The sequence below is a fragment of the Saimiri boliviensis genome, chromosome 18 (genome assembly GCF_048565385.1).
Source record: "Saimiri boliviensis isolate mSaiBol1 chromosome 18, mSaiBol1.pri, whole genome shotgun sequence".
In the NCBI taxonomy this organism is placed as follows: Eukaryota; Metazoa; Chordata; class Mammalia; order Primates; family Cebidae; genus Saimiri; species Saimiri boliviensis.
Genome location: NC_133466.1, coordinates 13,970,290 through 13,996,597, shown reverse-complemented (window position 1 = coordinate 13,996,597; position 26,308 = coordinate 13,970,290). Strand labels below are relative to the sequence as shown.

General features: G+C 44.6%; 1 protein-coding gene across 18 annotated transcripts in view; it reads right to left on the bottom strand.

Annotated features, from left to right (window-relative positions):
* The window catches only part of TIAM1 (TIAM Rac1 associated GEF 1), a 528,333-nt gene that overhangs the window by 307,547 nt on the left and 194,478 nt on the right, over positions 1–26,308 (bottom strand). For 14 of the 18 annotated variants that reach the window (XR_012514869.1, XR_012514870.1, XR_012514872.1 and 11 more), the window contains one exon: positions 10,216–10,397. The gene's annotated coding sequence lies outside the window, so the exon portion shown is untranslated. Of the gene's footprint in view, positions 1–10,215; positions 10,398–10,911; positions 11,417–15,646; positions 15,831–16,054; positions 16,221–23,623; positions 23,788–26,308 lie in introns of those variants that run through there. The other 4 variants (XM_074389353.1, XM_003927672.3, XM_074389354.1 and 1 more) reach the window with 4 other exon arrangements.

The window sequence follows — 26,308 nt, the reverse complement described above, 5'->3', positions numbered from 1 at the left end:
TATTGACACATCATTATTACCTAAAGTCCATAGTTTACATTACGGTTCAGTCTTAGAGCTGTAGATTCCATGGCTTTCGATGAACGTATAATGACATAAATCCACCATCACAATCTCGTATAGAGTAGTTTCACCATCCTAAAAGTCTTGTGTGCCCTGCCAGTTCATCCCTCTCTCCTCCCTAGCCCCTGGCTACCACCCTGATGGTTCTTCTGTGTCTTTTCATGACTAGCTCATTCCTTTTCGGTGCTGAATAATATTCCATCATGTGGATGTACCACAGTGTTTATACATTCACTTTCTAAAGGACATCTTGGTTGCTTCCAAGTTTCCAATAAAGCTGCCGTAAACATCCGTGTGCAGGGCTGTTTTTGTTTTTTTGCATGGTACTTTGTATCTGTTTTGTTTTCTTTTGTCTTTTTTGGGGATGGAGTTTCCTTCTGGTGCCCAGGCTAGAGTCCAAAGGCGTCATCTTGGCTCACTGCAACTCCCACCTCTTGGGCTCAAGTGATGCTCCTGCCTCAGACTCCCGAGTAGCTGGGATTACAAGTGTGCACCACGATGCCTGGCTAATTTTTGTATTTTTGTAGAGATGGAGTTTCACCATGTTGGCTAGGCTGGTCTCAAACTCCTGACCTCAAGTGATCCACCTGCCTCAGCCTCCCAAGTTTCTTTGTAGTTCTGTTTTGTTTTTTTTGAGATGGAGTCTTGCTCTGTGGCCAGGCTGGAGTACAATGGCACGATCTCAGCTCATTGCAACCTCTGACTACCTGGTTCCAGCGATTCTGCTTCAGCCTCCAAAGTAGCTGGGATTACAGGCATGCACCACCACAACCAGCTAATTTATTTTTTTTTAAGTAGAGATGGGATTTCACCATGTTGGCCAGGATGATCTCAATCTCCTGACCTCATGATCTGCCCACCTCAGCCTCCCAAAGTGCTGGGATTATAGGCATGAGCCACCATGCCCAGCCCTTTGTAGGTTTTTAATAGCAGTTTGTTGTAGGGAGATGCACAGAAAGAGAAATGAAAAGAATGACCTTCATAAGCTGGAGACAAAATAAGCTTCATACTCTCCAAGAAAGTCCCTCTTTCTAAGAATACTTCTGAGAAATTAAATTTGGCAAAGAGGTCTAGTGTTAGTTTTATACACACATGCATCCATTTCTAATACTATGATTTTTTTTCAAGCACTTCAGATGGATTTATAAACTCTGAAAGGTAAAATGTGATTTGAATGTTCCCACTAAACAATCATGTCTGTGGGACTTCTCCATCTATTCCATTATACTTAGGCCTTTTTCTCCCAGCTGGTACTCCCAGCCCAAGTGTTCTGTGCGGGACCCACCATAGCTGCCATACACAGCCAGTGCCCCCCCCCCAAAAAAAAAAAATGCTGGGTGTTGAATGCATTTCAAAGATTCACTGACCAAGCAGTCAGCAAAGATGATGACAAACTTTAAAACAAAGATGCCTACAAGTTTCTGGACACAGGAGTAGACATAGATTAGGAAAGTAAGCATCCATCCCACCAATTAGTCTCAAAATCCACCTATAATGATTAAACCAAAGTTGCATTCATGGAGGCATCACAAGTCAGAGAGGTCCATCCCTTGGAAAAGGAGAGCTCACCACATCAATCACAGCCTGCAGGCCCACCCAACCAGCCAAAACAACTCCCAGGGGAAAAATGAGGAAGGAGAATGTCCCAGAACCCAAATGTGTCTTAAATGATATGGCAAAAGAAACGATTTCACAACGATCTCTAAAACCCAAATGCATTTCTGGTAGGACAGAGCCTACCCTACCATACTCCTCAGGACTGGGAATCTCTAGCTATGCTACGCCAGCTTCACACATCAAGTCAAAAGGCATTTGACAGGGCGTTCTACTGGATAACATGACTTTCCTACTCAGGGCTGACATTTTGCAGATAAATTTCCCACATCCTGTATTTACCATGCTAAGTATTCCCGGGCAGTCACAGCCACTGCGTTTGAATAAAAAAGAGGGCTGGCAAAGAAGCCTGGTGGATATGCAGGGGTCACAGAATGAGGGTCCCACGTGCAGGATTTTAGTCTGATTTCAAATTATGGAAGTGAGAGGCAGGCAACTCACATTTAAGTGCGACTTCATGCGCTCTTTAGAAGAGGAAAACATTGAAACATCCAGATCTGCTTTTTGCTTTCTTTTAACTGCAAGTTCCCAGAGAAAACATAATCCGTGTCTAACATCTCCAGTTACTGTGAAAAAGCAAGTATATACTCCTGTGTTCTCTTCACCTGGCTACTAACAAAATGGTATATTTCCCCATTTTGTTTAATGCTTCTGCTGCTCAAAAGTACTTCCAGATCCTACGTTTTCTTTAGTTTTCATTTTCATCCTACATGAAACCCCCTACTCCTGGAGCAAAGAGAAAGAAAGAAAGAGAACAACCAGAGGTTAACACACCAGTGTAAAATCCAACACCAAAAATATAAAATCCAGCCCCTACATATGAGACTGAAAGAAACAAATCAATAATGTGCAAATACATAATCCAGCACAATCAAAGCTAAGAGTTGAGTCTTAGTACATAATATCCGTATCACAGGCTTTGCCCACTATACAAGGAGAAACTTCTGTATTTCTCGAGGCACGGAAGGATGTAACTCACAGACCTGAGCAACTGGCTCAACTAAGGTCGCAGAGTCGGGAAGAGCCTAAGGTAAGAACTCGGGTCTCTTGTCCAGTTTCTAGTCCAGTGCTCACCTCCTCCTATTTCATTCATGAATACTAACTACCCTACCACACTCCTCAGGACTGGGCATCTCCAGCTATGGCACGCCAGCTTTACACATCAAAGCAAAAGGCATTTGACAAGGCCCTCCATTGAACGCTTCTTTCCTAGTCCGGGCTGACATTCTGCAGATGGATTTCCCACATCCCGTATTTACCGCGCTAAGTATCCTTGGGCACTCACACCATTTGTGAGTCAAAAAAACTCACATTATTTGCTAATAATGATGATCATTTTGTTTAAACATAAATGACTGAACGTACCAGAAATACCCTCACTCACCTCATTCAAAAAAAAAAAAAATTGTTTTTTTCACCAAAAGAGAAAAATTGCTGTGCCCTAAGCAGGAACAGCTTCTAGCGGTGTCAACACTGTCACTGGAACCAACCAGAGAAAATGCTCAAACCAGGGAACTGGCGATAAAACTCCTACACTCACATTCACACTGTTTATGTGATCATTAAAATCACCCTCCACAAAACAGAGTCTGTTGGTTAGATCTCTTCATGACTAAATGGCTCATCAGACATCTGCACAAACTAGATTCCTCTAAATATTGAGGAAGGTGAAGTAGAAATACTAACAGTCCATATTGGTTTTCTGTCCCAACTCTTAAAAAGAAGTAAATAAGCCAGGCATGGTGATGTGTGACTGCAGTCCCAGCCGCTCAGGAAGCTGAGGCAGGAGGATTGCTTGAGGCCAGGAGTTCAAGGCCAACCTGGGCAACGTGATGAGACCCCATCCCTCAAAACCAACCTGTATTTTAAATAAATAAAAGAATTAAATATTGTGGATGCACTGATCACTGACTGAGCTACCAACAGGGAAATCAGGACCACAGAGGCTGGGGGTTCTCGGCTCCCCACGGGGCTGAGGGATCTGGGCAGGCGTGGCTTCTGCACCTGAGCCTGCTGAGCCTCGCTGGGGTGTTCTACTTCTCTGTACCTGTTTTGTTGTTGTTGTTGTTGTTGTTGTTGTTTCCAGCTGTAAAACTGGAATAACAGCTCACTGGATTATTTTGAAGGTTAAATGTCCTGACGCTTCAAATTTATCAAACTTCTAGTTTAGACCCCTCATTTGAACCCTTTTATGAACTCTCTCTTTTTTCGTTTTGTTTTTTGTTTTTTGTTTTTTTGAGACAGGGTCTGGCTGGAGGTCGCCCAGGCTGGAGTGCAGTGGCCCAAACATGGCTCACTTGCAGCCTCAACCTTCTAGACTCAGATAAATCCTCCTGCCTCAGCTTCCTGTGTAGCTGGGACCACAGGCATGCACCACCACACCCTGGCTTTTTTATTTTCTTATAGAGATGAGGCCTGACTTTATTGCCCAAGCTGGTCTCGAACCCCTAGGCTCAAGTGATCTTCCCACCTCAACCTCCCAAAGTGCTGGGACTATGAGCCTCACGCCTGGCCTGAACACTTACGAACTCCTGATGGTCTATCGTTTCTTCCCTTCTACGCTGTCAGCTACACTGTACCCCGAAGATGATATTCTACATGGTACCCCAAAGATGATATTCATAGCTACCTAACAAATGATTTGTTGAAAGAATGAATAAATAACCATACCACCCCCCCTCACCAAAAAAAAAAAAAAATTAATATGAGGCCTAGTAACTAGATGTCACTCTGCTAACTTGAACACATTACCTTAGCTTGGTTTGTTGGGACTTCTGCAAATACATTAGATAAATAGCAAAGTTATAACGCAGAGGTGAGAATCGGAAATGCTTTCAATCAACACTTATGGCTATAGGCTTTTCCACTTCGATTCAATCCCATGCTCGGTTTGCATGCAGGCAATTGCAACCACCCCCACTGTTTCTTCTAAAGCTGAAACCACGAAAACCCCATTTTATTTTCACCTAATGTCAACTCTTGTGCTTTCTTTGAAGAGGGATTCTGCTGCCTCCAGCCCTTCCTGCCTGGGAGCTGTTTCTTTATTCTTCCCCTTTTTTTGACTCGGGATCTCCCTCTGTTGCCCAGGCTGGAGGGCCACAGTGTGCTTCTGACTCACTACAGACTCAAACTCCTTGGCTTAAGGGATTCTCCCCACCGTCAGCCTCCTGAATCGATAGGATTTTATGCAGGAGACGCTGCACTCGGCTGTTCTTCCTCAATGCTTCACTCCTCATTACACAGACTGGTGCTGTTTCATCAGCAAAAAAAAAACAAAACAAAAAAAAACAAAACAAAACAAAAACTCATCGATAAGTGCAGCTAACTGCTCTTTCTTGCCTCTCTGGGGATTTCAGATACCCTCACCTGCGCCTCCTGTAAAGCTAACCCAGACCTCTGGAAAGCATTTTTTCCTAGCTCTGAAAGTAGTTATCTGCAGCCCATCCCTCCCTCCACAGTCCCCACACAGTTCATTCCCATTCCCATAGGCAAACCAAACTCTGCTGAGCATCAATTAGGAGCAGAGAGAAAAGGCTGTGCTTTGAGCAGACTGGCTTCTTCCCAAGCTAAACACGCTTATGTGCATCTGACTCCATTACCGCCCAGCCTGCACAGGTCCCGGGGCGCCTGGCCTTTCCGGAGGTGAGCTTGTGTTTACCCACTGTCAAGGGGTATTTCCCAGTCGGCCTCTCCTCCCCCCAGTGGAGACTGGCTGCAACCACCCTACCCCCCACCCAGGCAACCAAATGTGACATCCAAAGAATCCCTGGAGTGGCCATCTGTCCCTGCCATGCCAATGTTTACGCCACGTGGGCAGGAGAGGGACAGGCCAGGGAAGGCTCCAGGGTACCCTGTATCAGACCCAAGGCGTCACCATCCCAGGCCGTTTGTGCCACAAAACAAGACAGTGAGAGAATAGTCCTCCATCTAACCGGAGAGGCTTCTGGTTCCTAAAGAGAAAGATCAAGCTCTTTAACTTCCCTGAGGGTGTTCAAAGAACCAGCCCGATACAGATGTTTCTCCTGCAGATGAGCATCGAGCATCTAAATATAAAATGAGATCCCTAATTTTGCAGTTTTAAAAATATTACCTGACTGCCCCCGACCAAAGTTAAACCTAAACATGGTATTTCTGACAATAAAGACTTTAACAAGTTCATAGTGAAATGCCAAGAGGAACTGGATAATGCAGAAAAGATTCAGATTAGAAATAAACTCCAGCCAGGTTTGGCGGCTCACACCTGTAATCCCAGCACTCTGGGAGGCCGACGCAGGCAGATCACCTGAGGTCAGGAGTTTGAGACCAGCCTGGCCAAAAGAGTGAAACCTCGTCTCTACTAAAAATAGAAAAATTAGCTGGGCGTGGTGGCGCAGATCTGTAATCACAGCTATTTGGGAGGCTGAGGTGGGAGAATGCTTGAACCCAGGAGGCAGAGGTTACAGTGAGCCAAGATAGCACCACTGCACTCCAACCTGGGTAACAGAGGGAGACTCTGTCACACACATACACACAAAGAAACTCAGGAGTCTCCAAATTCAGCAGTTAATATGACCATTAGACATCCTCATCTAAATGCCTCTGTTTATATTCAGAAGCAGAGGTCAAGATGTGTGGGAACGGTCACAAGTTTTCAGATAAAACACGGTTCAAGTCCAGGGTCAATGCCACAATAGCAAGATTTTAGTCAAGCTACCTGGGTTCCACCAGGTAGACTTGGAAATGAGAATAGGCACAGGCAGAGGAACTGTGAGTGCAATCATGTATTCTATTAGAGATCACAAAGCAGAAGAATGCCAGGCACACAGTAGGCGCTCAACGTTTGCATCTTCCTTTCCAGCCCTAGCCCTCCTTCCACCGCCTTACGATGGCGGGGCGCACCCGCCATGTCCAACACAGCTCAAGTGAAGAGAGACGCCCCTGGGCAGCATTTGGCCGGCCATCAGCTAAAACTCAGCGCACTGACTCTGCTGGGGGTATTTCTGTTATCTTTCAAACAGGGGGACGAAAGATGCCTGACATGCCTCACCTACCATCTGCATGAAATCTGTTGAAATGCATCCCAAGTATTGGGGGTGAATCCACATTATTCATCACATAAATGTGCTTAAACTCCCTCCAGGGGGAAGAGGGGCTAGCCACTGTGCTTGAAGCCAAGAGATGACACATCCACTCTATGACTCAACTTGAGCAGCTGCAGCGTGAAAATACACAGGCTCACACAGAAATGGGCTGACAATTTTTAGATTGGCCCCTTGCTTTTTTTTTTTTTTTTTTTAGTTTTGCTCTTTAACCTCATTATGTTTCTTTGCTCACAGAACCTGGAAGCAACACTGCCGTTTCTTTGGACAGCTCTGACCAGGTTTTAATCCCAAAAGAATCCCTTAATACAGTGGCACAGGGCACAGTGTCACAGCTCTCAGGGACGTGTGATCCTACTTCAGGGAGAGAGCTGAAGGGTAACATCATCTGAGAAGGAACGCTGGTTCCGAGGGGCAAAAATCACAGTGGCTGGGCAGTCCAGAAAGGTAGCCAGGAGGAGGTGGATGTGAGCTGACCCTGAAAGAGAGGTTAAATCTGAATCGGCACAGAGCAGGTGGGAGACCACTGGGGGTAACTGACAAGGACAGGTACCCTGAGACAGGACTCAGGAAGGCTGACTCCGGTGCGTTGTGTGGCTACTCACTGAGGTAACATTTACTAAGCAGACCATGGCAGTCACTAGAGCCATGCTGGGGCAAGTATAAAGAGAAGTCCAAGCAGCCCACCTCAGAGGAATACACAATAGCACAGTGGTCAAGAGACCAGACTCTGGGGCTAGGCTGCCTGGGTTCAAAGCCCGATACCTCATTTCCCAATGCTGTTGCTGTGGATAAGTTACTTAGGCCAGAGGTAAAAAGTCATGTATATATTTTTAATTAAGAAGTGTTGGCCAGGCGTGGTGGTTCACGTCTGTAATCCCAGCACTTTGGGAGGCAGAGGCGGGCGGATCACGAGGTCAGGAGTTCGAGACCACCCCAACCAGCATAGTGAAATCCCATCTCTACTAAAACACAAAAATTAGCCAGGCATGGTGGTGTGCGCCTGTAATCCCAGCTACTCCGGAGCCTGAGGCAGGAGAATTGCTTGAACGCAGGAGGTGGAGGTTGCAGTGAGCCAAGTCTGCGCCACTGCACTCCAGCCTGGGAGATAGAGTGAGACTCCATTTTAAAAAAAAAAGGAAGTGTTTTCAGAGAAAAACAGAAAATAGGCTGAGGAGATCTTGAAGGGAAAGAAGTCATGGGGCACTCTAGACCCAGGGCAGAATAAGACCTCTGCTTGGCCTGGAATACGTGCACCTTCAGGGTTAGCCCTTCCTCAGGATGCCCCGGGGGTACAGAGACTACCGGGTAGTTAGTCAAAGGGAATCCAGCCCCTGTGGGCACTCAGGGAAAGGAAATTTAATAGACAGGTGAAGGGAGCCCAAAGGATAGGGGCCGAACAACGACAGCTGGTCTTTCCAAAGGGTTGTTATTGTTGTTGTTGTTGATATTATTATTATTTTGAGACAGAGTATGGCTGTGTTGCCCAGGCTGGAGTGCAGTGGTGTGATCTCAGCTCCCTGCAACCTCCACCTCCTGGGTTCAAGTGATTCTCCAGCCTCAGCCTCCCCAGTAGCTGGGATTACAGGCATGGGCCACTATGCCCAGCTAATTTTTGTATTTTTGTAGAGATGGAGTTTTACCATGTTGGCCAGGTCGGCTCAAACTCCTGACCTCAAGTAATCTGACCACCTCAGCCTCCCAAAGCGCTGAGATTACAGGTGTGAGCCACTACGTCTGGCCTATTATTATTTATATGATTATTTTTACCCCTTGAAAAGGGCATGAAACCTAATTATGATAATACAATGAGTCTGTATTATCACAGGAAAAGTGAGAGCTTTGACTCCTCTCTCTGTTGGAGGGTGCCCATAGGGGCTGGATTCCCTTTCACCAACTACCTGGGAGTCCCTGTACCCGCAGGGCATCCCTAGCAAGGGCTAACCCTGAAGACAGTGCACACACAGAGGTCTTATCTGCCCTCTGTCCAGAGAGCCCTTGAAAGGAAGTTTGCTCCAAGCCACTGTGTGCATCAGAGAAGGGAGTGGCTATGCCGCTGTGCACTGGGTGCAGACGGAGCGGAGCAGCAGGTAAGACTGGAGGAGCAAGTCCCAGCAAGATCTGCAACTCAGGACCCGAATGCTGGGTGGGAAACGCTGAAAGTTACAAAAACCACGCCTCGGGAAGCATCTGTGATTCTTGCTCTCTCTCAAGTCCACAGTCTCCTGCTGTGTTCACATTCTGGACCAACCAACATAACAGCCAAACCTGGTAACGGTAAAATAATGCATCCCGATGTCACCTGCTAACAAGGTGGAGGTGGGTTTGTGCACGGGAGGAAGGCAAAGTTGAAAAGAGCAAGAGCAACTTTGAAGAGCTAGAAAGCCGCTTTTGGTTGACGTCATTCTCCTCCTAGGAAGTAAACGGGGACTGCATGGGCAGACATCACCATTCCCACTTAGCAAAGGAAAACTGAAGTACAACAGCCCTTTCTGCTGGAATTCCCTGGAAGGGGTCTGTGCCACACACAGGAAGGAGGGAGGGTATCTTTGCAGCATATTTCTTTTTTTTTTTTTTTTTTTTTTTTTTGAGACGGAGTCTCACTCTGTCACCAGACTGGAGTGCAGTAGTCCGATGTCAACTCACTGCAACCTCCGCCTCTCAGGTTCAAGCGATTCCCCTGCCTCAGCCTCCTAAATAGCTGGGATTACAGGTGCTCGCCACCACACCCAGCTAGTTTTTATATTTTTAGTAGAAACAGGGCTTCACCACGTTGGCCGGGATGGTCTCGATCTCCTGACCTCATGATCTGCCCGCCTCAGCCTCCCAAAGTGCTGGGATTACAGACATGAGCCACAATGCCCGGCCCCTGAAGCATATTTCTTCTCATGGAGTAACCGCGAGCGTTGCACAGGGACCACTTGCTCCGTTCTGTGAAAGCCCCAAGCCTGTCGTGCAATAAAGACGTCCAGTTTCACCACAGCAGGGAGGCCCACATGAAATATTCCACTTGAACAAAACCACTTAGCAGTTCACATCAATGTTCACCCTGTCTCGTTAAAAGTGACGTGAACCCACGCCCATCAGTCTCAAAACCAGCACGTTGATACCAAGTTTTCCCAGCGGCATCCAAATCAATTCCTTCCTCCCCTTTCCCACTATCATGGGGGCAGGCAAAAGAAAAGTCAGGAAGACAGAGGATTACGCATGGCCAACTCCAAAACAAAATAACCATGGGAACCACCCAGGAAGAATGGGAAAGGTTCCCAGGAAACCCATTTCAAAGCCTCAGATTGTAATTGGGGAAACTGAGCAACCCTTTAACCACCAAAACCATCGTCAGAAACAATGAACTTTCTATTGTCCCCCAAAAAAAGGTGGATTGGGGCAGGATCAAGATAATAAAGACTTTAAAAGCTTCAATCCTCATTCTCTAGCCTTCTGCAAATGCCACACTTACCCCATTGGAGACAGAAGAAGCTTTGTCAAGATCTCCAAATGTGCCATCTGCAGGGACTGCTCACATCCTAGGTGAGAGACCGGGATTCACAGCATCATACTCCATGGTACCAACCAGCCTTCTCTTCCTCCTTCCTGGGCTTTAAGTCCAGAAACGTGGGCCTCAGTCCACAGTGACTCCACCTATAAGAGCAACATAAGAAAGTAATGGGATTTGGGCTTCTTTTTTATATACCTCTAGAGACTGCAAGATTATCTTCAGAAACGTTAATGTGATAACACATGAAAAGTACCTCATATGTTGTAGACACTCAATACATTAGTATTTAGTATTGTTATTTTCATAAGCAATTCATATTTTAATAAGGAAGCATTGGCTGGGCGCCGCGGCTCATGCCTGTAATCCCAGCAATTTGGGAGGCCGAGGCGGGTGGATCACCTGAAGTCAGGAGTTCCAGACCAGCCTGACTAACATGGAGAAACCCAGCCTCTACTAAAAGTACAAAATTAGCCAGGCGTGGTGGTACATGCCTGTAATCCCAGCTGCTCGGGAGGCTGAGGCAGGAGAATGGCTTGAACCCAGGAGGCGGAGGTTGCAGTGAGCCAAGATTGCGCCATTGCACTCCAGCCTGGGCAACAAGAGCAAAACTTCATCTCTAAATAAATAAATAAACAAATAAACAAAAGAAGCATTTACCAGGCTTAGTTATCTATAGCTTTGTAGAAAGCACCTTGACTGTGGTGATTCTTGCCCACCAAAATCTCACGGTTTATGGAAATAAACCGTGACTACAGGTACCGGAAGCAGCTTCATGATTCAGTACAAGAGCTCACAGATCAATCCACCCTGAACCATTTAGGAAACAAAACTTTCCAAAAGTGATAATCTCTTCCCTAAAAGCTTTACCAATGAAAGCCATGCTAACACTTGTTTTCAAGCAACGGCACCAAAATAAACCAGAGAAGCCGTGTTGCAAAATACGAATACCGAAGCAGCGGGTGTTGCCTCCTTGTTCTCTATTCTCATGAAAGCATCGGCTAGAACAAAATAGCACCACCAGGTGACAGCGGGCAGGCCAGACCAGGCACGGCTAGTCAATCTGCCTTTATTGAAAATAACTCCACACTTGAGGCTGATTCACTACCCAAAATATAAACCAAGACTCACTCCTTGGGCAAAGCAGAATGACTTTAGCACAGCACCAGAAAGCAAATGAAGGCTTTTCCCAGCTCACAATCCCTTCCCGTCCCCAGTCCAGGCCCTTGCAATACCAGATGCATAAATAAACGCTAACTCATTATGTCATTACAAAGGACAAGGTCCTAATACCGCAGGAGCTTGTCAAATGAGAGACCCTTGGAAGAACCAATGGCTCAGGGTTGGGCAAATGTAGTAATGCTATATTCCCTTGTTGGGGAATATTAACCAGTCAAGTTCCTCTGTCCTATGCTCTAATTGTCCATTTTTGGCTACAACATCAACCTTAACACCAAACAATCAACACCTCCCCAAAAGTACTTAGAAACTCCAAGGCCTGAAAAAGTATTCTCAGAAAAGGCAATGGCAATACCAAACTGCTATGGCACTCACCAGCATCATCTACCTCCAAGTTTAATTCTTTTCTTGTTTTAATTTAATTCTTAGAGATGGGGTCTCACTATATTGACCAGGACGGTCTCAAACCCTTGGGCTCAAGGAACCTTCCTGTCTCAGCCTCCTGAGTAGCTGGGACTACAGGCACACACCACCATGAGTGGCTTCCAAGTTAAATTCTTGAGTAACTAAATTAAGCAAACATTTCCTTCATAGAAACAACCCACTAACTTACATCCCAGTCACTGCCAAGATCTGGGCTTTGTACTCAATTTCATTTTTACACTAAAGGCAGGCAAAAAAAAAAAAAAAAAAAAAAAAGGAAAGAAAGTAAAAAGCAGAGCAGTGGGTAAGATCCTCAAGGAGATGAGACAAATTGGGAGAGAAAAAAAAACCCTGGGAAAGGAAGATAAAAATTGGAGGGAAGAAATGGTAGGATAACCAACTAGGAATATACAATGCAAATACTGAAAATACAGAAGGGGACTCTGATAACGCACTTGCCCATGATGAGGAGAGAACAAATGGGGAAAATGGTTTTTGTTTTATTCTACTACAGTAACTTCGCCTTACTGGAAGAAGGGCATTAAGAGAGGTGGGAAGGGGCCGGGTGCGGTGGCTCAAGCCTGTAATCCCAGCACTTTGGGAGGCCGATCGAGACCATCCTGGTCAGCGTGGTGAAACCCCGTCTCTACTAAAAATACAAAACATTAGCTAGGCATGGTGGCGCGTGCCTGCAATGCCAGCTACTCAGGAGGTCGAGGCAGAAGAACTGCCTGAACCCAGGAGGCGGAGGTTGCGGTGAGCCAAGATTGCGCCATTGCACTCCAGCCTGGGTAACGAGAGTGAAACTCCATCTCAAAAAAAAAAAAAAAAAAAAAACAGAGGTGGGAAGGTTGGAGACTGGACAAGAAAGGGTCAGAGGCAGAAAACGGTCATCATTACATTGAAAACGCTGAATGTCACTGTTAAATGCCTACTTTATGCCAAAGCAGGGATAGAAACCTTACATGAAAATTCATAATGAAATCTCATTATTCACTGAATTCATAGTGGAATTTCACAATCAGTTTCCATTTCACATTTCGGGAAATACAAGTTCAGAGAGGGTAGGCAATTTTCCTGAGACCACACAGCCTAAAGTGGTAGAACAGGAATTCAAAGCCAGGCCTTTCTGATACCAGCATCCTTTCTGATATATGCAGAAAGAATGTGTTCTGAGACAACTTTAAAATGCTCAGACTCATGCATTAAATGTGAAACAAAATGAAGTGTCTTCTCGAGTCATTACAGCACATTCGTTCTGCTGTCGTACAAGGTAAATCTGTATTGTCAAGTGGGTTGAAAGTATCGACAATTCACATTAAATTACCAGCAAGTCTTATGTAAATTCTAGTTACATTTTCCCAGAACAATATCACAGGATGTGCCTCAATGAAAACACAAAACCCACCTTGGAACAATTTGGCCCACTGTGTATGGTGTTCACGAACAGAAGATATATTTTAACAAAACTGAAAAAACATAATCTATGTCAAAGATACAAAGATAAATACATGGTGTCCTCCTACTTACAGCTAAGGAACTCAGTTGCTTATTTTCAAAGACTGTTTTCAGGTCTTTTTTGACAGAGTTCCACGGGGCAGAATTTTAAAAATGAATATAAACTCAAGAAAGGAGGCGGCAGGCCATGCACAGTGGTTCACATAATCCCAGCACTTTGGGAGGCCGACGCGGGCAGATCACTTGAGGTCAGGAGTTCAAGACCAGCCTGATCAACACAGTGAAACCCCATCTCTACTAAAAATACCAAAAAAAAAAAAAAATTAGTTGGGTGTGGTGGTGCTTGCCTGTAATCCCAGCTATACTTGGGAGGCTGAGGCAGGAGAATCACTTGAACCCAGGAGGTGGAGGTTGCAGTGAGCCAAGATCATGCCATTGGACTCCAGCCCAGGCAACAAGAGCAAAACTCCATCTCGAAAAGAAAAGAAGAAAAGAAAGGAGGTGGCCTTTGTTTGAATTCCAATTAAGATACCATCAAAAGCCAAAGTTGGTTCTTCCAAAAGACCAATAAAATTGATGTTAACAAGACTGAAGGAGAAAAGGTACAAACGATGCCATGAATAAAAAAGGAAACAGAGCTACAGATGCTATCGTCTTTAAAAATGTTATGAGGATATCATGTTCAATATTATACCAATAAATCTGAAATTGTATATAAAATGGGAAAATTTCTGTAAACGGTCTGGTATCTATTAAACAAATTAACAGTTAACAAACTGTTAGACATGGTAGCACAAGCCTATAGTCCTAGCTACACAGGAGGTTGGGGTGGGAGGGTCACTTGAGCCCAGGAGTTCGAGTCTAGCCCGGGCAACAGAGCAAGACCCTACCTCTAAAAAGAAGAAACAAGGGAATAAAATTTAAAATATAACCAACCAGAGACAAACCGGCTCATTTTACTGGGAGAGGTGGGGAGACAGTATGAAAAGGTAATGATACAGAAATTGCCACTTTCTCTCACATCTGCATGGTCATATAACAGCATTAACCCCAATTTCAAATGCCCGGATGATGGTATCTTCTAACAGTCCCATGTGACAATATCTAAAAACCTTTGCTCTATGAATAATGCATTTCCCCTTTCTCTAGCTAAGAATTATTGTTCCATAAAACTCTATTAGTCAGTTTCACCAGCATTATCATGAGATCCAATTTGGTTGTCTTTAGTGTCAAGTGAGTTACTAAAGGTTCCTTGGGAGGGTGGGGGCCTGAGGGAGTGGGTCACAAGCCTCCTGTCAGCATCAATTTCACATCTACCTGCCACTGGGTCCTTTCTTGAGCCCAAAACCAGCTAGAATTCAGGGCTCTAGCCTTGAATCATACAACCTGTTGTCCTTCCCTAGGCCACATCTAATATGGTTTAAAAGTAATTTCCTTCCCATCTGTTTCTTTAACTTCAAGGAAGCACAAGTCAGAGCAAGCTAAGTGAACTCTGGTGGCCTAGCAGCCTGCCTCCTGACCCCCAAAGTTCAAGGAAAGGTATGCTGAGAAAGTCAGGCAATTCCACTTTGATATTATGATAAAATGATAAAATCAGCTACTGACATTTTTCTGATTGGACCCACCCCAGACCTGGGAAACAGCATTTGGCTTGCTATAAATACAACAGGAGCCACACATTTTTCACCTTCATTTCTTCCCTAGCCTAAAAGTAAGATGATTCTGTAAACATTCTCATGAAGGATCTGCTTACGAAAAACAAAAACCAGCTCCAACTGCTGGTATATTACTAAGTTGTTGATCAGGTAGGAAATAACTGCAACCGTTAACAGTTAACCCAATAGCCTCCATCTGACCCCTATAGACCCAGGCCCAGTGGAAGCCCACTGACCAGCTCCAGGCTTGAAATAAAACCTAAAGCCTGTCTGCGAGAAGCCTCATTTGGGCCAGGTTTGTCCTTTGCTGGAACATACTGTCACTTGCAATGATCCCAGCCCCCAGCGCCACCCTCCACCCAAACTTCCTCTCACACCCCACCCAAAACTGACTTAGGCAATCAATCCAAAGATAAGCCTAGCTGTCACACAAAGACAGACATTAAAAAAAAAAAAAAAAAAGTTCCAGATAAACAAATCACACCTCCACAGCCAGGAACCTAGAGCCGAACTAATTTAATCAGATGTAAAATTAATGAGAAACCCGAGACTTCCCATGTTTCACTCCAGAACTCCCATCCAGGTGCAGTCGCGAGCCACAGCTTCTGAATATTTCTTCAGAACTTTTTTTTCACTTGATTCCCAAACCTGCCATGGGGTTCATTTTCAATGGCACTGACCTGCAATTACCCAACTCGCAGCGGGACAGCCCCGGGCAGGACGCATCCTGCGTGGGTGATAGGATCCCGCGGTCTCCTCCCCAACTCCGCATCCCATACAATGATCCTCGCTTACAGAAGTCAAAGAGGAAAGATGAAGCTTTCAAAGCCGGAATCTCTGTACCCTGGAGCCAGAACCAACGTCGCTGGCGTCCCCGGAGCTCGCCGGCAACGCGCCGAGCAGCTTGGAGACGCGCTTGCTCGTTCTGGGAAGGGGCTCCGGGGCGCACGGTTCACCCGCCCTAGCTGCATGGCTCAGCTCGGGGCTCTCACCTATCCTCGCCCAGAGCCACAATCGGCTGCCCGCCCCCGACCACCCGACACAGAGATTCGCCGGTGCAAAGAATCGATTTCAAAATTCAAGCTCACCCCTGCTCAACAAGGCGCGCACGTTTCTCCCGTCTGGCTTCACATCTCTCAAACTTCCAGTAACAGAAATGAGGAAGCAGCAGCCTTCTCCGGCTGCTGGCGGAGGCAGTGGGTGTAACTTGTGAAGTTTCGTGCTATGATGAATCTGGTCACTTGGGTGTGTTGAAGAGGGTTGGTCGCTCCTCCCTTCCTCCTCCCACCATCACCTCCCTCCTCTCCGCCTCCCTCTCCAATTTAATTCTTCTCTCTGGCATTCGCCGGCTGTCACTCAGAATCCCAGCACCCTGCCCACCGCATCCTTGGGAACAATGTATTTCGAACAGGTCTTAACCATTTTATGGATGAACCTGGTCACCCTGCACAAAGCACGAGTGACTATCTAATATTTTTCTACACCACATAACAAGAAGCAGCGCCTCTTAAAAGATGTAAAAGTCCAGGAATGTTACATAAGCGCCCCCCACGAGTCCTTCACGGGCAGAAAAGTGGGCAGTTCATCAGGTGGAGACCTGACTCCCAAATATCTACGGAAAACCAGTGAAGGGCAGAAAAATAGAAACCAAACTTTCAGTTGGCTGCCTTTTCTTTAATATGTACTAGAAAGCATTTCAACTATACATCCAGGTATGGTGGCTCACGCCTGTAATCCCAGCACTTTGGAGGCTAAGGTGGGCAGATCACGAGGTCAGGAGTTCGAGACCATCCTGACCAACATGGTGACACTCCATTTCTACTAAAAATACAAAAATTAGCCAGGCGTGGTGATGTGTGCCTGTAATCCCAGCTACTCAGGAGGCTGAGGTAGAAGAATCGCTTGAACCTGGGAGGCAGAGATTGCAGTGAGCCGAGATCGCACCTGGGCGACAGAGCGAGATTCCATCTCAAAAAAATAAATAAATAAATTATATATATATATATATATATATATATATATATATATATACACACACACACACACACACACCATATATTTGAAAAGAATGTAATGAACACCCAAGTGCCCACCATGAAGCATAAAAAATTAAAATTACTAACGTTGTAGAAACCATCTGCAATCCTTTTCCTTGCTGAAACACACCCCTCTTTCCTTCCCCCTGGAAAGAAAACTGCCCCACATTTCATTTCCCATGAGCAATTTTTATATCACAGTTTCTAAAAATGTTAATGGGAACATGCTAACTGAAAGTTTACCAGGAAGCCACGCCATGGACACCCCTCTACTGTGCTGGACCTTGGTTTCCAAACAGAAGTTTCCTTAAATAAAACTTAAAATGACCTCAGGTTAAATGAAGCCTCAGGTGGCTGGTTAAAGAGAACAAAAGAAATCACAAAAGAAGAAAACAGTAAATCTAAAGTGACAAGTGAGAAGCTATATCTGAAATGGTTGAAGCATTCATGGATGAAATTGATAGATTAATAGAGCATTATCATTTCATAAGGTTAAAAGCTGTGCCAAAAACTAAGGATACTCATCCATGCTATAAGGAACTTTACCCAAAGACACAGGCTACAAAAATGGAAACACAACATTCATTAAAGAAGTCATAATGACTCAAATGCCAGCCAGAGAGACAGCCCGGAAACAATACTCCAAAAAGGGAACTTTCAGATGCATTTAAACTTGACTCAATATATGGATATATATTCATATACAGTATATATATATTCATATATATCCATATATTCACATATATATTCATATGCACATGAACATAAAGAAAGAGATGCCTGGTTTATCTTTACATTCTTGGTAACTCACATAAAGCCTGGTATAAGCAGAAAATCTAATTACCACTTGAAAAATGAATTAAGGAAATAAACAAAAGTGTCCGTAAACATATCTAAAAGAACTGAAATGAGCATGGTGGCTCACACCTGTAATCCCAGCACTTGGGGAGGCCAAGGCAGGTGGATCACCTGAGGTCAGAAGTTTGAGACCAGCCTGGCCAACATGTGAAACTCCATCTCTACTAAAAATACACAAATTAGCCAGTCGTGGTGGTATGCACCTATATTTCCAGCTACTCAGGAGACTGAAGCAGGAGAATCACTTGAACCCAGGAGGCGGAGGTTGCAGTGAGCCAAGATCACACCACTGCACTTTCAGCCTGGGTGACAGAGTGAGACTGTCTTGAAAATAAATAAATAAACAAACAAACAGAATGAAGAAAGAGAAGAATGTCTGGATAGAGCAATGGTCCTTATTTGGAGGTGATTTTGCCTCCGGGGAACATCTGGTAATATCTGAAGGCATTTTTGGTTGTCACAGCTGGGCGTGCTATTGATAACTGGTAGGCAGAGTCCAGAGATGCTCCTCAACATCCTATCATGCATAAAACAGGCCCCATGACAAAGAATTCTCCAGCCACAAATGCCAATAGTGCTGCTGCTGAGAAACCTCAATTTAGAAGTTTCACTCTCACCTGTCACTTAATTAATGTATTCCATCTATTCCATATAGCATCATCAATTTGAAAGGACTCTCCAGGGACTTATAAAAATGTGAAACAACACTTCTCCTTTTCCACTGTGCAGCATTCAATGGCTGAGAACCATACGTATGGGCTCAGAAGAAGGTAGACACTGAGATCAGAGGCAGGAAAGCATCCCATGGTTTTGGGTGCAGCCTTGGCATCCATGCACTCATCAAGTGAACGACTTATGCTGAATCTGGATGAAAACATTCATGAAGGGGGTGGGAGGAAGAGGATGTAGAGCCGGGGGTACTGGTTTGAGAATCAGAGGTCACCCACTTCAGGGAAGCTGACAGGGTGTGCAGAGAGAGATGTGACAGATACAGAGACAAAGCGGGCTTATCGTGGCCCATCCATCATTTCTCCATTGACCATCACGAGTCTGGGCTGGAAGTACTCCACTCAGAACAGGAAGGCGCTTCATCTCATTACAGCATATAGAAAAGAATGTTACAGGTCACTCATGGGAAGGGGAAGGTAAGCACCACGAAGTCTGTGGTCAGAGCAGTGGGCTTACACATCTTGCCTACAGGTTTTCTGGTCTCATGATTACCTAAGAAGGGTTTCTTTTAGTTCTGGGAGGCCATATACTTTTTTCCCCCCTTCTTTCTAATATTATTATTTAATTTCTGCATGGAGGGAGAGAAGAGCTTTTTTTGTTGTTGTTACATAGTGTGTCCTTTGGGGGAGGCAGGAAACAGAAGGTTTGCTCATCTTGAATCTTCTTGAAGCCACATATATCGTGGGGACGCAACACATACATGTTGGATGAAGCCAAATAGTCCCCACCTTCTTCCCTATCTTTCGGGCCTAAAAGTAAAAGGCCCCCTGTGGATGCTTCTAAATAAAAATACCCTGAGATCAAGAGTCTGAGCAACATGTGAACACATTACATAATCCCCGCTGGCTCCATGTAGTGGCAGGCAGGTTTTCACAGATCTGAACAGAAGGGCTGACCTGATACAGGTGAAAGTCCAACAATATCAGAACTGGAGAGGCCCCAGGCATTGGCCTCAGGCCTCAGAGGGAAGCAGGACTTAGCATCCAAGAATTTACTCCTATAGCAGAAGGGCTGTGTCCTCCTGCCCAGGAAGAATGCCAGGCTGTGAGTTCCCCTGCAACACTACTAGACAAGTGGGCAGTAAGGAAGATGCCCTATCCCTCTTAAAGTACCAGTTTCTTAACCTGCGGTGTTGAAAGCCACTAGTTTTGCTTTTTAAAAGTTACGCAAATTTAGGAAAAGAAAACGTGAACACAGGTCCAAGCCCCCATCAACAGCAATGAACTTATACACAAATGTGCACTATTTCTGCACCAAAGAAATGCAACCAGTAGGGGGAGCACAGCTGACTTTTGTTGTTAATTTCTCAAGATCCGGAAGGACCCGGGGATGATGCTGAATGGTACAAAAATAATACACATCGCAGCAAAAGCAAAGATTTATGCACGAACATTCAGAGAAACTGTAAACCATGACAGCCTTAGAAGGGATTTGAATTGTTAGTGGGTATTTGCACAAAAGCTGGCTAAACAGAAGAGGACCACACAAAAAATGAATTCATGTTGGCAAACAATATGTGGTATGTGGAGAAAAGGTCACATGCGTTGAACTTCTTTTTCCCTTTGTCAAGTGGATTTACACTCAGAAATGAAAACGTATGGAGAGTTTACGTAAGCTTATTCTCTCCAAAAATTTCAACTCAGTGTTTAAGCTTGCTTAATCTCTCTTTATAGATCTACAATAGCTGGCCTTTAAAATTCCTTTCAAATCACATTCTCAATGACACAGATGACTTCCAAAAGCAAGCACTTTCTGGATTGCTGTTCAAGGATCTCCAGAACCAACATGGTCAGGAATCAAGGTGTCTTCCAGGTCTGTGAATTTGAAGCCATCACCCATAACGGAACTTACCTTCACCTTTTCAAACCTTCGTAGAACAACAACAAGGGAAGGAGTGCTGGCACCAACCTGTCCTCACCTATGTCACCTAGCAACAGCCTATCAGCAGCAAGGCCAGGGAAGAGTGTCCTCTTCCTCGTTAGGTGATACACAACAGGAATGTTAACACCACCAAATTACCTGAATCCAAACACAACTTCCCAGCATAACTGCAGTTCCAATTTTGGATCCTGTTAATGGAATCCATATTTGGAACGGCTATGAAAATGCAGAAGGCTGTTCATAAATACATTTTGTGGTTGACTACCAACTGATTGCCAAAATCAATTTTTTATATTTGAAACTGATGAAAGGTCTAAATATGGATCCAGCCCCCCTCTCCCACTCCCATGCTAGGTGATCTGAGGGTCTGTCTGCTCAAGAATGCTGCCACATTTGAAAACACTTTAAACACCTGTTTCAGCCCTGGATGGGGTCTTCCTTTTCTCTGAGAGACAAACAAGGTTCACCTTTTAAAGGCAAAGTTAAAAAAAAAAAAAAAAGTTCATTAAATTTGATTTGATACAAGAATGTTTTACAACTTCAAAGCAAACCTGATGCCAAGCAAACCCAGCGACTCTTTACATAGTTTTCCCTATCTGAAAACAGAAAAACAAATACAGAGATACTCTTAAAAAATAGAGGGCCAGTCAACTCTAATAGCTGTTAAGCACCATCTCCAGAATGCATTGCAGGGACTGTGTGGCAAATTCCCTAAAATCCAAGGGCTTCAATTTCCTTGACCATAAAATGATGACGTTCGATTTAATTTTCTCTATCTTCTGAGTTCTATCTTCCAATTATATGTTTCCATGATGTTAACGCCCCATTGCTTTCATTACCCCAAATTAGATTTCCTTACAGAAGAACAACTTTCATCTAACAAGTCAAAGCCAAGAGGGTCAGTACTCCTTGATGGCCCACATTCTTGTAAGCGAAGCCAGGTTTGTAACTGAAAGGGTGAAGGGAAAGGGGAGGAAGTGCAACCAGAGGATAAAGGTGACAAAGAAGGCCAAGGAAACATCCATGAGCTCTTAGTTCCTACCAACCATAAACCACATGGGGCCAGATGCTGTCCCACACACACACACAGTAAGGCTGTTGATTTCAAGGGCCCTGGGTGCCTCGTACAAATGGGGCATGTATTCGCGGGGGTAAAAGCATCTAAGTTTTTCCTAGTTTGGGAACCTTTCAGATACCTCCCTGCTCAGCAGCAATAAACAATAATAATTGCCATTGGCACTAGACACAAGATAATATAGAATAACTAATTTAAGAAGATAAAAGGTCAAGTTCTAATTTCAGTCCTGCCTTTTCTTCAAAGAATGCCAGGATAGCTTTATAATCCTCAGTGTATCTTGAAAAAGCTGGGTCAGGGAATGTCCCATTGGGGAGGCCTCATTTGGCCATGAGAGAAGCAAGGATACAAACTGAGAAGACCTGGTTCAAGTCCAGGCTCCAACGACAACCAGAATAACGTAGAGCAAGCCACTCTGCCTACCCTTCAGTAAAATGGGAACTTAAAATAATAGATGTCTATTGGCAATGGAATGTGTGGGTTAACAGGCTTTGTACTGGGCACATGCCCAACACTGCCTCTAAACGGACAAATGGGCACAAAACATGTCAAGACAATTTTCTATCAGGAAATAAGCCAACCCTGTACCTTGAACGAGCTTAGCGTTTATCATGTTCTCAATGTTTTCACGTTGACAGTGCGATTTTGGTAATAAAGTGCAGTTCGGGCACTAGTCATGTGTTGGATAACAGAACAGAGGCCCTTCCCAATGGTGTCACAGAGGGCTCCCCTCTTGAGCCCTAAGCCTTCCCCAGAGAGAGCCTACTATGGGGCAGAGGCAGGCCACCCTTGTGAGAGTGGGCACAGTGAGCCACAGAGGCCTGGCACTAACCAGGTCCAGCCAATTTAATGGTATTTGTTTTTGTTATTTATGGGTGGGAATCATTTTGATTTTTATTCTATATTAAGATACGGTGACGGTCACTTTAAAATTTGGGGGGAGCGAAGCACACTGTGGGGTGGGGGAGAACGGCACTGACTAGGAAGGTGATATAGTTTGGATATTTGTTCCCACCCAAATCTCATGTTGAATTGTAATTCTTAGTGCTGCCGGTGGGGCTTGGTGGGAGGTGACTGGATCACGGCAGTGGATTTCTCATGAATAGTTCAGCACCGTCCCCTTGCTGCTGTTCCCGTGATAGTGCGTCAGTTCTCGCGAGATCTGGTTGTATAAAAGTTGGTGGCACATCCCCATATTTCTCTCTTGCTTCTGCTCTGGCACGTGACATGCCTGCTCCTGCTTCTCTGCCTGCCATAATTCTAAGTTTCCTGAGGTCTCCCCAGAAGCCGAGCAGATGCCAGCGTCATGCTTCCCACACAGCCTGCAGAACCATGAGCCAATTAAACCTCTTTTCTTTATAAATTACCCAGTCTTGGGTATTTCTTTATAGCAATTCAAGAATGGCCCAATACACGAAGAGACACCTAGCACAAGGGTGGGATGGGAGGTGAAAAGGACCCCATCCAAAGACCTGTTTGTGACACATGACACCTTACAGAGTTCTACTAACCACAGGCACATAATCAATTAAAATTGGGTGACTTCTAATGAATAATGGCCAAGTGGATTAATGAGAATCCACTTGTGTTCCCTTCCAATAACACAGGCATTCGATTTCACTCTAGGAGCACTTGCTGCCATCTTCCCCAGTGTCAACGAAAACCAAACGTGCAAAGATTACTTTCAATCAGAGAATAGAACAAACCTGTATCTCAAAATAGTAAAGGCCCTAACATAGGGGTAATGCATTTAGGGTCACAAACCTCTTATGTAAGAGCAGAAAGGAGGTCTCATAAATCACTCATTCATCTGAAGTCAGAAGGAGTGACTTGTTCAAGCTCACATAATAAAACCATGGCAGCTTCAGCCCAGCGCCCAGGTCAACAGAAATAAACTTGCTATATGTTCCGCTCAATTACTACCTCCTTTAAAAAATATTCCCATAAAATGAACATGCAATGCAGTATACGCATATGTAATTTGGGGGCCCAACCTAGTACAAAAGGCACATGCAAATAAAAAACAATATGAATTGGGCCCATCTAGAACTAATAAGAAAACCATAATAAGTGGGTACCTGAGAAATTCTTGGCTCAGCCCCAGACAAGGAAGCAAGGGGCCTAAAGAAGTGGGAGGGAGGACGAAGTCAGAGGCGGATGGCTGGAGGCAGTCTGACTCACCAGTAGCCAGCGCCCTCCCAAACAAATCACAGTGGCAGGCTCAGCAAGAATGCAGGGGAAGGATCCACAGGTGCCCGAGGGGTTAAGATAGCAACCTGGTCAAAGACACAGACTCCCAGTTACAAAAGCTCTACCCCTGGAATACCAAGAAATTAAAGTTCATCTCTGGCCAGGCACGGTGGCTCATGCCTATAATGCCAGCACTTTGGGAGGCAGAGGCAGGCGGATCACCTGAAGTCAGGAGTTCAAGACCAGCCTGGGCAACATGGTGAAACCACAACTCTACTAAAAATACAAAAATTAGCCAGGCATGCACCTGTACTCCCAGCTACTTAGAAGGCCGAAGCAGGAGAATTGCTTGAAACCAGGAGGCGGAGGTTGCACTGAGCCAAGATCACGCCACTGCACCCCAGCCTAGGCAACAGAGCAAGACTGTGTGTGTCTCAAAAAATAAAAAATAAAAAAGTGCATCTCTGCTAACACCATAAAATACCATCATTTTCAATTGTCTGTGACTATTCATTGCAGCATTATCACAATAGGCAAGGGATGGAAGCAGTCTGTGTGCCCATCAGCAGAGGAATGAATGAGCAAAATGTGACATATCTCTGCAATGGGATATTATTCAGCCATTTAAAGTAATGAACTTCTGATCTGTGTTGCTGCATGGATGAACCTTGAAAATATTGTGTTAAGTGAAAAAGTCAGACACAAAAGGTCAAATACTGCATAATTCCACTTATGTCCAAGTTTTCGACATAGATAGTGGTGATAGTTGTACAACATTGTGAATGCAATTAACGCCACTTAAGTGTGTACTTAAAAATAGTTAAAATGGCAAGTTTTATGTTATATGTATTTTACTACGACTTTTAAAAAAAGATTCCAAAAATATCATTTTCAACTTTTTGGCTCAAATATATGTAGCTTTAAAAAAAAAAAAAATGGTGCTGCTGTGGTGCAGTGGCTCGTGCCTAAAATCCCAGCACTTTGGGAGGCCAAGGTGGACGGATCACTTGAGGTCAGGAGTTCAAGACCAGCCTGGCCAACACAATGGAAACCCCATCTCTAATATTAAAATAAATAAATAAATAAGCCAGGTGTGGTGACGCAGGCCTGTAATCTCAGCTATTTAAGTGGCTCAGGCACAAGAATAGCTTGAACCCCGGAGGCGAAGATTGCAGTGAGTTGTAACCATGCCACTACACTGCAGCCTGGGCAACAAGCAAGACTCTGCCTCAAAAAAAAAAAAAAAAAAAAAAAAAAAACACAGTAATAAAAAAGTTGCTGCTGAAAACAAAACTAATCAAAGCTTTACGCACATTAACCAAGGCTTCCAATAAACCAACTCTCCCTGTCAAATCACCATGATCTTCGCACACCCAGATGGCTGATCTTCTCTGACGCTAAGAGATAAAATGACACCGCCTCACTTATCAAGGTAAATCTTTCACAATTATAAAGATAAAACAAAGCACACCTTTGCACAGTATGGTAGAGTCACAGCTGTATGGAACAGCTGCTTCCACCAACCTATCCCAATCCCAAATTGCAAAGCAGATCAAGAAACCAAAAAGGGTCAGATAGGAGTCCAAAACCCTAATGGGAAATTAATCAAACACAATTTCTTTATTTTTCTTTATTATTTTTTTTTTGAGATGGAGTTTTTGCTCTTGTTGCCCAAGGTGGAATACAATGGTGTGATCTCAGTTCACCCAACCTCCACCTCCCGAGTTCAAGCGATTCTCCTGCCTCAGCCTCCTGAGTAGCTGGGATTACAGGCATGCGCCACCATGCCCAGCTAATTTTGTATTTTTAGTAGAGATGAGGTTTCTTCGTGTTGATCAGGCTGGTCTCAAACTCCCGATCTCATGTGAGCTGACCGCCTCAGCCTCCCAAAGCGCTGGGATTACAGGCGTGAGTCACCACACCCAGCCCAAACCCAAATTATTAATTGCAAATATTAAATGGTACGTGGTAACTGACCACATTCAGTGTACCCTGAAAAACCCGTGGTAATTTCAGGAGTTAAGACATAAGCAGAGGTGCCAGGCAGTCTAAGTGAGAATTGTGGATCAGCCAGGAACTCCTCTTCCAGTTGCAGGCCTATCCTTTAATCTTCATAAAGCCTCAGTCTCTCACCTGTAAAATGGGAATAGGTGCATTTCCCTCATAAAGCTATGTGAAGACAACTCTGAAGACAATCAGTTGATGACATTTCCTGAGCACTTTCTCTGTGAAAGCCAGGAGGCTAGGGGCTGGTCATTCAATTTTATATCTGGACCTCATGACAACTCAGCAAGGTACTACTTACTACTAGACCCATTCAACAGACAAAGAAAACTGAGGCACGGAGAGGTTAAATGAACTGCCCAAAGCCACTCAACAAATAAGAAGCAGGTCTAAAATTCTGACCCAGTCTCTGTGAAGCTGAGGCCCCAACTCTCTCCAACCCCACTACTGCATTTGGGCTACAATCTTGTCATCCTTACATTCAAATTATTATTATTATTATTATTATTATTATTATTATTATTTTGAGACACGGTCTCACTCTGTTGCCCAGGCTGGAGTGCAGTGGT